The sequence below is a fragment of the Eriocheir sinensis genome, chromosome 12, assembly GCF_024679095.1.
Source record: "Eriocheir sinensis breed Jianghai 21 chromosome 12, ASM2467909v1, whole genome shotgun sequence".
In the NCBI taxonomy this organism is placed as follows: Eukaryota; Metazoa; Arthropoda; class Malacostraca; order Decapoda; family Varunidae; genus Eriocheir; species Eriocheir sinensis.
This window is the reverse complement of record NC_066520.1, coordinates 9,485,908-9,499,757: the sequence shown is the minus strand read 5'-3', so window position 1 is coordinate 9,499,757 and position 13,850 is coordinate 9,485,908. Positions and strand designations below refer to the sequence as shown.

Below are 13,850 nucleotides of genomic sequence, written 5' to 3'. Positions count from 1 at the left end.
CAGGGCAGCGTTAAGGAGCCATTCTTGAGTTATGTGCAACATTTATATTTTTTTGTTTGCAGTTTGTTTGACCAATATTCAGTTCATTTAATATCTTTAAATACGGCTTAATTAATTACTATGTTTAGAGCAGGAAAACTGCTGGATTGCAAATTTCGAGGTCCTGAGAAACATTGCCTAATTCTTAAAACAGCTTCCTGAGATAAACGAAAAGTATGTTGGTTTGAAAAAGGAATACTTTACTTAATTTTATTTTAAATCTTTGACTTGGTAAGCACAGAACATAATTTACAAACATGTATCCTCCCTGACAGAAGGTTGAATACCAACCCGGCTGTCCCACCAAAATGCAAGGTACATCTTCATCCAGGCAGCTTTGGACATCTGACGCGGGACACAGCTTGTTGGAGGGCTGTAACACCTGCCGGGTCACGTTGTAACCACACCTGAGGGAATGCATTTCAAAGATTACGACATTCCAGTACTCTAAATCCCGTCAAGTATAAAACCAAAAAAATATTTGAAAGTAGCAGTTTTCCCATTTTCTGCAAGGTTGTCTGTTCGAAAACAATGGGAAAGCTATTAGTCACGTTTCATCTAACAAGACACACACAGCTTTTTTTCCGGACCCTCTACCTACTAGTTTCGACTTCTCTTGCATTTCAGCCAATGGCGCCAGTAGGCCTACTTTGGTGGGGCCTGATCGTCGGCCCCAACTCGTTATGGTGCAGGCAAGTGTTTATAGTGGCGCCATCTTGATTAGCTTATGCTGCCCCTCCCCCCCGAGATCAAATTTAATCCTCTCTTTAGAGAGAAACTAATCCTGGTTGATAGGTGGTATTCAGGCCACTCGGCGGTGCCTTAAAAATCTCATCTTGTTGCGGCGGGAGAACGTGAACCCGCGTCCTCTTTAACGTGGCGCCGTCCAATCGCCATCCCTCCGGCTAGCTCCCTGTCTTCCCTGTAACAGACAGTGATAATCTGGGTATAATGGGGAGACAAGGTTCTCTCACAGGGTTTGGACATGTAATACGAATTAATGAGGGTGTGTGCAAGATTCAGTTGGGGTTGACAAGGGAAGCGCACTGGAGCTGAATGGGGAATGTGGTACTCCTTTTCTGAAATATTTTGGGACACTACAATTAAAACCATTTTAATGAAAAATTTTAAGTGGCAGGGGAGACAGGATCTTTGTTTCAGTGCATCGGTCACGCATATAAAATAATCGGTGTACAGTGTCAGAGTATATTTTTAACAAATGTTGCTGTCTTCCAGAACTCTTCAGCGCGTACAAAGTAAGATGAAGGGGTGTTTAGTGCGTGGAGGACTCCGTATTGAAAAAAAACTTCTCACTTTTCGGTTATTCCCACAAAGCAATTTTAACGATAATTATACCAGCGACAATTAATACTACTGCTGCCCCTCCCACACGGTATATAACGCACTATCAAAATTCCGTGCAAATAATTAATATGCTTAAAACTTTTTTCCTAAGCAGACAAACTGTTCTGACATCCTAATTATTTCAACTCATTGCAGATAGTCTCCGTGCTAATTAATTTTCTACTTCCTATCTGCTATAAATCACTGATCCTAGAAAGCTGGTCACTCCGATTTGCTCAACGACTCACGTTCGTAATGACAGGCAGGCCGCACATCCTTCATGACACGCCGAGCTTAACAACACCTGAACGGAGAGACTAATGACAAATAAGATGATACACATTGTAATAGCGCCCTAATCCGAAAAATACTGACCAAGGAATTTAGCGGCAAAATAATCAGAGTTATGTGAGCATTACGATTATGAATGCCGGTGCCATATTGGAAGGGTTTGGTAATTTAGTAGTCTTGGAAAAATAGCTTCCGAGTCGGGTTATCAGCACCGAGGTTATTATTCATACCTTAATGTACGAGATCCTTAGCAATCGTTTTAATGTCGCTTATTGACGCGGTAAATTGAAATTCCTTGTTTTACAATATATCTGAAAGAGGAACATTATTTTTTTCTGATGACAAATATGTAATGGCTAATGAATGAGTAATTTATGTAAATGGAATGTGAATGGAGAACTGAATGCAAGTAGTGTTACAGGGACAGGAGCGAGGAAAGAGCAAGAGGCATCATTCTGGTTCAGGGCTGCCGAATGAGCATTTAACTCAATCATATTTCCATATATTCATCGTATATGATATTCGTTCATTATAACTGCTATGTTTCATTGCATTATGATGTGTGGCGGACATGGACTTCGCGCCACTCAGCAGAGCACACGGAAACAAACATGTGTACACGGAAAGCTAATTAATTATTTGATAGTAAAGCTTCCGTCAAAATTATCTTTACCCACAACGTGCGTGTGTGTGTGTGTGCGTGTTCTTGCGTGTGCGTGTGTGTGCGTGTGTCTGCGTGTGTGTGTGTCATTTGATCTTTCCTGCGTACTCTCCGTGACCATTTACAACCATTACCACTACCTCTCTCTCTTCCCTCCATTCCCCCTCTCTTTATACCCCCCATTCTCCTCATCTACCGCCTCCCTCACCCCTCATGTGCACCCTGTCTACCCTTCTCCTACCGCCCCCCTGTGTGACAATGAATGGTATATTTGGTTGAGTCAATCATTATTTTGAAAATGTACACATTATCAGGACACAACTTATACAAAACAAACAGGCAGAACCGAGCGGTGATGCAAAATGTATAACACAATTACTATTGTACATGAGTAATGTTTGGTAAGCAATATAGTTATTTTTTTTACCAAACAAGTACGATAACATTTATATTCATGAACCAATAAATAATAAATCTTGATGCAAATTTACCATATACTTTTTCGCCTTGCATTGCATTAGTATTTAAAAAAAGTCTGCTATTCTTGTAAACTAATCTACATTTTCTGTCAAACGATCAATATCCAAACCCTTATAAGAAAGTCTTGAATTCCGTTAACACTTAAATATTTATTTTACCATATACGTAGTGATCACTTTAGCTCTACAAGACCACGGAACACTACCTGATTGTCACTGGAGCATCACACCTGAGCGGCGAGGCGTCCCCTGCAGCTGTCCAACGACCACCACCACACCTGCCGAGGCGATCAATGGAGGATGACAGGCCGGGTGTTACCTGAGCCTGAAATTAGGGATGATTCTTTAACTTACTGACGAAAGCCGTTAAGTCTACCACGGCCACCACCTCTGACGCCTCCATCACCCTATCATTATCTCCACAGTCACGCTTATAAAGACATTCCACAAGAGTAATAACCATCGCACCTCATTTCCCCGCACCACAATGACCTCTTACATCAGCTTTATTGAACCACACTGTTACGACTACGGCAGCCATTACCTCTGCCGTTAATGCCGCTACACATCCTCTCCACCCACGCCTCAATATGACAAGTACTACTAGACGCCTTAATACAACAGAATAAACATTGTACCATTAGTATTTACCCACCATGACCTCCACCTTCAGAATGATAAAGCTTCACCCGCTAACACCGGCACCATTACGACGTCACCATGACCAGGAGCAGCGAGGACTCTTCCAGCCTCCTCTTTGCCCACGCCATCACTACACACTCACTTTCACCACATATCGTCACCCTCAAAATAATTGCCCAAGTCATTTTCCAGCGATTTCCAGGTTTTTGTCTACATCAATTTTTTAACACGTGACGCCCGTTTTTGTGTAGCTGCTTTCGTCATTCAGGGTTTGAGTGTTCTAGAATTGGCCTTTTCATTTCTGCCTAAATATTAAGCCAAATGAGATAATGAGTTCTTTTCCTATTTCCTGTAAAGTAGAAAATACTGACTTAGGTGGTTTGCTTACGAAGGTGACGATATTTTCCCTCCCCGCCACACCACTACCACTACCACTCTCCTCTTACCCCACTACGCCGTCCTGGAGCTCCTCTGTCTTCCCTTGACGTCCACTGTTGCCACTAATTAAACTTTACGCCTTCCCATTCTCTCCTCCCTCTCTTCCCTCTCTCTTCCTTGCCCTATTCTCACGATGCATCCTCCCAACGAAGCGCTCCTGAGACTATTCTTTCCACCGACACCCTGACCCACGCTCCCCATGCAGCACGAGTCATGTCCAAGAGCCACTCATTCACAACATTACGGAGAAAAAGCTACATTTTTTTTATACAGGGAACGCGGGCATGGCCTTTTTTCATGAATCTCGGTTGTTTTTTTACTGTATGTGAGGGGAGAGAGAGGGGCGTGTCCATATATGTGTTGCGTGTTAACTTGCAATTCGACTTCTCTGAACTTTGCTTCGTCAGAGATCCATCAACCGCCTATCAACTAGGGTGGAAAACAAACAAAAATGGAGAAAACATGTAAAAACCAGGGAATGTTTTTCATGTCTACTACGGCGTCAATAGTTCACCCTCCTGGCTCCCCTCCCAGCAAATGGACGAATTTTTCATTTACCGCTATTCATTTTAAAAGGGGGAGCTGTTTTGCCGTCCCATATCTCTTGCCGGAAGAGCCTCACCCACCTCACCTTCAGTCTTCATTGGAGATTTAGTGCCCTTCTCATGGTGGAATAAAAGCGACTGAAGCTGACACCATATCCCTGTATAAGCATTCTACGTAGCCTCCAGTTTATGCTCTAATGAAACTATTTGAAATTTCGTATAAGATTCATGATCACAGTCCCAACCTTCATCACTATACAGTATGTTCACCCCCAAAGGTATGTGAAAATTGCTCATTAAAGTAGAATAGTCAAATCCGATACATACCTAATAAGTCCCATGGAGCGTCCTACGGCTGCCGACCAACCTGGCAGCGGAATGACTACTGGCCCGCCTCTCTCACCGCCACCATTAACCGGAACTGAACCGTTTTTCGAGGTTTCGACTCAACTGAGGTTTGAGACCTGTTCACATGTACATTATTTTCCTTTACGCATTGAATCTACAAAATATTATGTGCTTTGAGTTATAGAACGCTTCATGAAGTGATTTTTTTTTTTTACAGGCAGCAAAAAAAAAAAAGCCACAAAAGAAAAACATTAAAAAAAAAAAAAAGCCCGCCACGAAAGGAAGATCAAAAAAACAAAAGAAGTATTGAAAGGAAGACTCAAACTCTGATAAGTCGAAACTGAAAGAGTTCAAGTCGGAGATGGGAGGAAATAGGCAGGAGGAAATACAGATGAAGGAAGATTGTTCCAGAGTTTACTCTTACAGCGTGAGGTTAACTCAGTATAAGATGCTGGTTAAGTAGGAGATAAAGGTCGGATGTAGTCCGCGAGCACGAGGGATGCGGTTAGCAAGTTCAATGCGGAGGTAAGCGGAGGAAATAGCAATAGAAGAAGAGCAGTCATAGAAATACTGAAGAGAAGATAAGAGAGGACTATCGAGTGGCGGAAGGGAGAAGGTAGAAGGACGAAAGGGCAGAGGAGGAGAGCTTGGATGAGACGAGCCTTAGCCTCCACCTGAAGACAGAAGAGCTGTGTGAGTGGGAGCCCCCATTGGCTACCCTGCATACTCCATACGAGGGCGGACCTGGCCCTGGGACTGGAACAGTATCAGACGGGAGAAGAGGAGGTGGAGATTTGAAGAACGCCCAGAAGCTGAGGAAGCTGAGTTGAGATTTAAGAGATGAGATTAAGGAAGGTTCCGTAGTGTTGTTTGAGTTAAGGATAGACCGAGGATGTTGAGTGCTGGGATAGTTGTTTGGAAGATTGTGTCAAAGAAGATTGTGGAGAGTGTGAAGAAGTTTGAGGGAGAGTGGAGAAACTGTTCTTTTTTGATTCGTTGAAGGACACCAGGTTCTTCTTGCTCCAATCTCTGCACAGTCCAGCCTGAGGCTGTTGCCTTGAGAGGTGCCTTGAGTCGTTAAAAGTTGAAAGGTGGATCTTCAAAAGAGTAATGTAGGAATGGAGGAATCAGTTCGTTTTTGGAAGAGATCATCCAATGAATAAAGAAGAAAAATGAATAACAGAGAAGGAGAGATAGGACAGAACCACCACTGTTAATAGATTATAGGGAAGAACAGTGACCGTCTACCACGGCAAAAATAGAACGGTCAGAAAGGGAAAGGAAATAAAGGTACAGAGACAGGAGAGAAGGATATAGGGTGGTTTAGAAGAAAGCAAAGAAAGATTTGTGCCAGACCCTATCAAAAGCTTTGATATGTCCAGCGCAATAGCAAAAGGAAAAACGGCTAAAGAGGATGACCAGGTCAGAGTCAGAAGGCTAGGAGATCACCAGTGGGTAGAACCTTGCGGAACCCATACTGGCGATCAGAGAGAAGGTCAGAAATGGAAAAAGCAGCTCTTGAATCTTCCGATTGATGATTGATTCAAAAGCTTTAGAAAAAAAAAAAAAGCTATAGGACGGTGGTTTGAGGATTGGAGTGTCACCCCTCCTTTAGTACAGGCTGATGTAGAATATACCCCAGCAAGAAGGAAAGGTAAGGTTATTGAGGACAGGCAGAAAGAGAAAAGAATCAGGCAGGGTGACAGCACGGGAGCACAGTTTTAAGGACACAGGAGGGCACTCCATCAGGCATATAAAGCCTTGAGAGAGAGGAGGCAGGGCAGGGCATAGAAAAACATCATTTTTGAAGAATCAGGCAGACAGCAGGGAGGAGGAGGAGGGGAGAGGAGAGGGAATAGCCCCCAGAATCGTCCAGAGTAGAGTTTTAGATTTCAGAGAAGAAGAGAGTTCAGAGATAGATGATTGAGGTAGAGGTGTGTTGCTGCCAGGACTGAAGGAAAGAAAAAGACAGAAGTGAAGTTGTTTTGTTAGATGCCAGAAGTCAGAGGAATGGGAAGAGTTAAAGAAAGTTTTGACATTTTAATTTAATGAGAATTTTTTTTGGTTAGTCGATAGAATACGATTTCCTCGATTTCGAAATGTAAAGTTCATAATTAGCATTAGTTTGAAGGCCAGCTCTGGTACCTTAGTGAGCTGCCCTATCATTGACAGCAGCAGAACAACAAGCGTTAAAAAAAGCAGCTTTTTTAGTGAGGAGAGAAGAAGAACGAATGTATGTATGCCCATAGAGAGACAATCACACCTCTGTGATGCTTGAGCTACACAGAGGTCTCTCTATCCTGGAAGCAATAATCGTTCCACGGGTGAAGCAACTGAAATGAAGCAAGCATCGCTCTTCGGTGGTCAGAGAGGGGGGTGTACGATAGGACAGGATGCAGAAATAAGATTGTGATCGGAGGAGCCCAACGGAGAGAACAGTTTGACAGAATAAGCAGAAGGGTTTGAGGTAAGGAAGAGGTCTAGAATGTTGGGCCGATCTCCAAGACGGTCGGGAAGAATACCGATAGTAAAGAATAATATTAAGCAAGACTTTGATGGGTTTATTTGCGAGAATTAAGTTTCGGATCAACGGTGGCTCATGCTGCTAAAGATTACGCGGATTAAGTGACTGTTGATAGAAAGTAAAATCAACGAAAATATGTAAGTTTCTAAGACCCTGGACATGAACCGACGGTTATCACACGCATTTCCTCCCTGGCGCGCTAATTACGTGACCACCTCAAGGCATGGCACAACAACGCGACCGCCAGTCCTGCTTTTCCCTTATCTACTTCACCCACGTTACATTCCTTCTGCATCAGCAACACTGGTATCTAGTTTGCTATTGTGATTAAGGCTATCAATAACATATCTCCCTCGCCTAGGCCTCCAGTAGAAATCAATAGTAATCTCCTGTTCTGTTCGTCCCATCGCTGGCAATTGATCGTTAGGTAGCTCACTCTTACTAACCTTGTATCAATCCTTCCACCATCATCGTCAACCCTTACTTCAGTCCATTTGCCTTCACCCTTTACCCGTTTAGATTATCCCCCTTCCCCATCATCCCCTCCATCAACACCACACACCATTAAGTCCAACACAGTCCCTGAACTCTACTCCCTTCTCAATACCTCACTTTTGTGGCGCCTTTATCCCTTCTCTTGCCTCTTTAACCCATTACCCTTGTCCCTCATAGGTCTTTCAGCCCAACCTCTCCTCTCTTCTCTCTCCTTTCCTCTCCTCTCTTCTGATCCCTTCCCTTTCGGTCATACAACTTCCACACACCTCCCTTTCGACTGGTCTCATTTCTTTGACCCTGCACCCTCGGCCCTTACACACAGTTCCCCTATTACACAAACAACACTAATCACATACTACCATTTCTCACTCGCTCACACCTTCAACACTGGCTCGCACTCTATCTCCCTGTCCAACCTTATACCTCTTCACACCTTCAGCACGAATAAAAAAAAGTACCATTACCCGGCCCGTTGGTACACTTCTCTCTCCCTACGTTAGGAACTCCTACTAAATCACCTCGTTGCCCTACCCTCCTCACCACCCTATCACCTCCCTCCCTCGTGCACGCCTGGGGCAGAAAAACTAGCGACCTGCGGCTGCTCAAATGGCCCCACTACGAGCGGTGCGGGAGACAGCAGTCGTGAATCACTTGTAAAATATTGCTGTGCTCTTCTGTTTTCCGGTTCCAGCGATGAATAACGCACTAAAAATGGTTTACGTACTATTTTGTTGGCTGTGGGATGACTAATGCATGGCAATGAATTCCATAGCCGGGCCATTAATGTTTTCCCGGGCCATAGACATTTTTATCTACATGAAATTCGCCGTTTGTATCATCCGTATCACATGAATGGGCGTACATATGAAAAGAGAAGTATTGCTAATCAAACGCAGTTATTTACTTGGTTTTGGGTTCTTTATTAACTGCTTTGCGTCACTCTGGTCACGGTTTTACCCTCACACATGGACCGCCGCTTACTCCTTCCCAACCTCGGAGCACCACAGCCACGGGGGATCAAGAAACACTCATAAGATCTTCCCCTCCTGGTGCATCTCCCGCTCGTCACCTTCCTCAGTAGCAACACTCAAAACGACTCCATATAATTAACAGGACGATAAATTCAATGAGCAAAGCGTCTAATTACGCGAAAATGTCAGCTACACGGGTTGGGAGTTTCATGAATATTTATTAAACCGCCATTAATGGTATTGACAATAAAAAAGTATTGCTCTTGCGGTTATTACTGTTGTTATATTATTATTATTATTATTATTATTATTATTATTATTATTATTATTATTATTATTATTATTATTATTATTATTATCATTATTATTATTATTATTATTAGTTATCATTATTTATATTATTTTTATTATTATTATATTCATTAGTATTTTTAATTTTATTGTGCTAAGATAACTGACAGATTTTTAATCTGTGTGAGGATGTCCCATATTGCTTGGACGCTTAAGTACTATAGTTTTAGTTTGTGATTTTTTTTTAATCTGAATTCCTTTACTTTGTCACAAGTTTTTCATAGTCATCCAGATTTAAAAAAAAATCTTATCAGAAGACTTTCCTTGCCTGACAAAATTACTTTTGCAAAAAACACATATTTCATACTTTCGTCATTTTGCCGAGGCTACGACCCTCCCGCCGCACCGCCCACTCTGACGCGCCGCCGAAAAATACTGCCGTCACGGGAGCTTTACAACGCTCGTACCAACGGAGTCTCCTGCCCTGACGAGCGGGTCGATGCTGAGCTGCAGTTATGAGACTCACAAACTTCTACAGATGACGTCGTCTCCAAAGTTATGAGGTGAGAGAGAGGCAAAGTTTAATGATGTGGTCTCCTGCCATTCACAGGTGCGTTAAATGGTGCTGACGGCTTAGTTAATCTGGCTCAAGACAATGGTGCGACCCTGTACAAGCGCAGGGCACGCGACCTGCCACCGCCGCCACCAGTATACGTACAGCCGCCACCACCATTGGAATCGCCTGACTGCAGAACTCAAACTCACTCCACCGTACTGTGCTTCAATAGTGACTCTATTCACTGATTGAATGAATAAATAGCGGAGGAAAATTTTTAACAATGACTAATCTCCTGGCAGTCGCCATGAATAGAAATATGTACGATCAGTATATTGTCCTAACATACCGCTCAGAAAGAGATCTCGAGAAAAATCTAAGAATCTCAAAAAGAGGAATGGAGAAAAATGTTGGGTATAACATGGAGACTGGAGAGACATGAAGCAAGCATCATGGACAAAAGGTGAAGATATTTTAATGCCGATTGAGAATAAGAACTGGAACCTGGGCAAGCGAAGAAGTGATGATTGCTGGACAATCAAAGCAGCAGATCGGCATCCCAGAAAATTTAGGCGAAGTCAGGGCAGACAAAGGATCAGGTGGAGAGATGAAGTTGGGGGATTTACCGAAGCAGGATGGAGTATGCAGTAATACCAGACCGAGGTGGAGAACGTTGGGAAATGTCTTTCTCCAGCAGTGACCAGTAATGAATGATGATGATGTCTCAACCTATTCCCACCAATCCATTCATCTGTAGGGAAGCCACACTTACCCCTTCCCCTTCTCTGCGTCAATCCATCCTCTACCCCTTTCCCGCTCTTTCCCCTTCCCCTTCCTACTTATTCCCCTCGTCCAGTTGCTCCCCTTCCCCATATCCAAACCCGGAGGAGTCAGAGGTAAGGGTGCCGTCCGAGGAGCGTGTGACCTGCACGGCGAGGCAATTAACGCGCTGCTTTGGCCTCGCGTCGCGGTGGGAAGCGCTAACCAGCATTTAATTGACTTCCTGCTGGTTGTCCACCGCCACCAATCACTCAGCGCCGCCGCCCATCAGCTGCGAGGCGCCGGCAGCCAGGCGGTTCATTACACGGCAATCAGCCGGCCAACGCTTTGACGCTTTCATTAACAGCGAGACAAACCAAGTTATTTAGTGTTCACAGCATGTTTTTACCGATTAAATTCGTTATTATTACGTGAAGCTGAAGCCAGTGTATTTAATGATTAGGGAAACGGTCACGTGACTGCCGCCTTGCCCTTAGGGTTCAGTCTCCCTCGACCGGCTCCCGTTCAAGAGTTGGTATCGCCCATTCCCTGGCGGAGTCTCCTTCAGGGCACGGCTGAATGGCTCATCTCTCTCCCTCTCGCCTCGAGTTTGGTTCCTTTGTTCCACCCAGAAAACCACCCGACGCTTGCTGTTTGCTGTCCCGCCTCTCGTCCCTCCTTCACGGCTCTTACTTGTGAACCACAACACACACACACACACACACACACACACTAAGGAGGGAATAGACCGCGTTTTCAAGGGAAAGTAACCTAATAACTCAGATTAACACCTTTATCAAAACCTCCTATATTTGGTGTTAAAGATCATATTTATTTCAAAGTGACGGGTGATTGTGTAGAAGTTTTGAATGAAGGGAAAAAAAAAAAAAACTGTATACATCATTCTGGAATATATCTAGAGCACGAGTTAGGGATATCAAGCTCACCCATTTTTAGTTTCCATACGCGCGAAGGGTCCGAGCTGCAAGTAATTGTGTGCAGCAGCAGCGGCAACAACAGGGCCGTGGGTGGGTGTTCACGGGTTATTACGACGGGCTGGTCAACACTTGCTCGGTGTGCCTATTTAGTTATGTGCAGCAGAGGCAAGTCGCGGCTCATGAACGTTGAGGGGTCTTAGGAGAGTGTGAGAAAGTAGGAAATATATACTTGATGTTTAACAGTTTTCTCACTGTTGCGTCTTTTAGTCCTAACTCGTAAACTTTTAAGTAGCTAAATTTCTCGTCTTCTCTTGCGTAGCCTCCATCTCTTCTGCCAGATCTTGTATTTTTTATACGGAATATTTTCCTCGTCCCTCGTCGGCAGTCGCGTTTTGCCCTCCTCTATAAAGGTGCCCACGGACGGCCTAAGCAGCCCGCCCAGTGTCGCCCTAATATATTATGCAAATCCTATTATAGTGTAATAGCACAGCGGCCTTCCCTCGCGCTGCTCCCCGACACGAGGTGATCATTACTTTCGGCAACACTAACAGCTTCGGCTAAGGCCCCCCAGTACAATGGCCTGGGTGTACTTGTATAAAACATTTACTCTATACAGATTACTCTTACTGAATGGATCGATGAAATATGACGTAAAATACAAGTGTTGACAGTGAGGTAGGGAAGCAGGAGTAGCAGTTATAAGGAGGTAGTCAATAATATAGGTGGAAGGGTGCGAATTGGAAATAAGCTCAAGCGGATGCAACACATTTGTCTACTATTTACTATCCATACTGAAACCCAAGGTAGGTGTCGGCGAGGTCGTGCATGGCAGCATCATAGCGGGGGTAGACGAGCGTGCACAACATTCAGGACACTTACCTCTCGACGGCCACACCACTCCCAACGATGCGCTGTGCTGCAGCCTGTGGCAGGTGTTTCGGTGTCGTCAAAGTATTGATGCTGCATTCCACGTCTTACTGCACTTAGATTCTCGCTACTACTTAAATAAACGTTGGCAAAAGAAATACTAAAAATGGATAGTGTTCAGATTCCACGTCCGGCCCAGTCCCCCGCACACCGTGAGTGGGGGTGTCCGTGCTGCCCTCTGCCGGCCGCACGCCGGTCGCATGAAGCATCAGGCAAGTGAAGCCATGAACCCTCCTGTCCCTGAACCAGCGCTCGCAATCACAAAAGCAACTGATATGAGTGTTTTATAAAAGACATATCTGTGCACGTACAGCTACACAAATTATTATATATATATATATATATATATATATATATATATATATATATATATATATATATATATATATATATATATATATATATATATATATATATATATATATATATATATATATTTACTAACACACCTACGTTTGTGAGATAAAAGTTGAGCTGTAGACACAAGCTTCGAGTCACGGTTCAGGAAGGTGGTTTGCCAGATGTTACACGCTTACCACTGGTGCTGGGACATCAATAATTGGTCTTTCATAGTCTCATTCTTCCGCTAATCCAGTCCCTGCCATTACATGCACACGCCACGGACTCCTGCGTAGGGCAACCCTCTCAGATATGACGTAATAAGCAGCTCCCTACACGCAGTGACAATCATAGTGTTGTACCTTTAAGTATGTTTTATTGGTTTGATCTTAGCAACACCCTCATTAATTTGAAGGCCAGAAGGTGATTACACATTCATAGAAAAAAAAGGGCACATAAATACAATAATAGAGTATTCTTTCATAAAAATAGAATTATTCAGTCCTGTGAGGCTCTGCTCTAAGTCATTCATTACAACATACTTAGAAATATGTCAACTATTCACACACATTCATTAACCAATTTTGTTCGACATTTTAGAGTGTTTTTTCCTGAAGCCGAAAACTTGACTGCACAAGGATGGTCTTCTCAGACCGGTAACCATAATCATTATGGCTTTGTAACATGTACAATGAATATAAAGTTTAATACTACAATCATACGGTCATTCATGGATATAGTTTGCGATAACAGAATTCCCCATCGAGACAGACATCCCTAGCTGGTTCATGGCACAGTGACTTGCACCTCAAAGCCTGCCACTAAATACTCACCGTGCTGCGATCTGTAGCCACCGACCGCCTGGGACGATGGCGGCCTGCGCAGTGTGCTCGAGGAAGACCTGTTGTCTCGCCCGTGAAAAGAAGAGACGATATTAACGAGCAGTGATTGTCTAGTGGATTAAATTACGTTCCTGCACCTTGTTAATCTTTTCAGGGTCAAGCACTGGGCGTGTTACATTGTGGCCTAGCGCGCCATTTACACCCTGCACGTGTTTCTTCTAGTTACTCCAGTATTTTAATATTTCTGTGAGTGTACTTGATCTTATCGGTGGAGATATCAGGGCATCAATATAGTAGATATTAGTCATCGATGTGTTTCACTTGTCCCGTAACGGGCTGCAGGGGCTGGGTGCTGCTGCCACTGAGATACATGCAGTGGTTGGGGGGATTGGTCGTTTTTTTTATAAAAGCATTTTATATT

At 43.7% G+C, this 13,850-nt stretch overlaps 1 long non-coding RNA gene across 2 annotated transcripts; it reads right to left on the bottom strand.

Annotated features, from left to right (window-relative positions):
* Positions 1-235: 235 nt before the first annotated feature.
* Positions 236-12,414, bottom strand: LOC126997363 (uncharacterized). Of its 2 annotated transcripts, none has more exons than XR_007752055.1 (3): positions 12,201-12,414; positions 3,021-3,139; positions 236-446 (listed from the first exon to the last, which is right to left on the bottom strand). It is a non-coding gene; the product is annotated as an uncharacterized LOC126997363 (long non-coding RNA). The 2 variants fall into 2 exon arrangements; XR_007752054.1 differs by lacking the exon at positions 12,201-12,414 and adding an exon at positions 4,767-4,826.
* Between the last annotated feature and the right edge of the window lie 1,436 nt (positions 12,415-13,850).